This window comes from Lupinus angustifolius, unplaced genomic scaffold, assembly GCF_001865875.1.
Source record: "Lupinus angustifolius cultivar Tanjil unplaced genomic scaffold, LupAngTanjil_v1.0 Scaffold_803, whole genome shotgun sequence".
NCBI lineage: Eukaryota > Viridiplantae > Streptophyta > Magnoliopsida > Fabales > Fabaceae > Lupinus > Lupinus angustifolius.
Window position 1 is genome coordinate 1,232 of NW_017728126.1, and position 897 is coordinate 2,128.

Genomic DNA, 897 nt, shown 5'->3' on the forward strand with positions numbered 1-897 from the left:
ATATACATGCTAAATGGAGCTAAATCATGTTATGTGTGAAAGTATCATATTCATTAGTTCAGACTCTAATTATGTGAGATTTATCATAAGGTTCACCAAACTAAGACTCTATCCATTGAAAGCTCATCCAAGGACCTAAAAATAAATAGATTACTCTATCCTTGATGATAATTTCTGAAAGCTTAAATATGAGTCTTCATGTTGTTGTAGTTAATTTATCCTTGTCCAATGTCTTTAAGCTTTAAGCTTTGTCTTCATCATAATCATATTTTTGCATGCTTACATTCACAATGGTGAATTGAACGATGTCCACACAACATGCAACACCAAACAACAAGGACCAAATTTGAGAATAATAATCACTAAGGAAGAACTAGAGAGTATCACCATCTAGGAACCACCATTGTTTAACCAATAGTCAGTACGACATTTGAAGTGTTGAAAAGAAATTTGACCAACACAAGAATATAAGCACTAATTGTAGCTAGACAATGGTAGATATGAAACACCAAGTTATGAACCAAGTTATTGACAGTAATATGAATTAGGATGTGATGATATTATATTTATTTGATACAAAAGGCTTAAGATTAACTTGTATTTATACTAATATGGACTCCTAATTAAATAAGACAATCAATCATAAAATTAAGATAATCTAAATCCTAAGAAATCATCTAAGATACTCAAAAAACTCTAATATATAATAATGATATTCTATCGATATTCAAAAATCTCATATATTATCTATAATATAATTTAAGATAATATTATAAGGTATTTTCATATATTCTAATATCCACCCTCAATCTAAAGCTTACTAAGTTGTAAGCTTGTTACAAATAATCCCTTTAAAATGAAATAACTATAATAATTAAATGAACTCTACCAAATAGA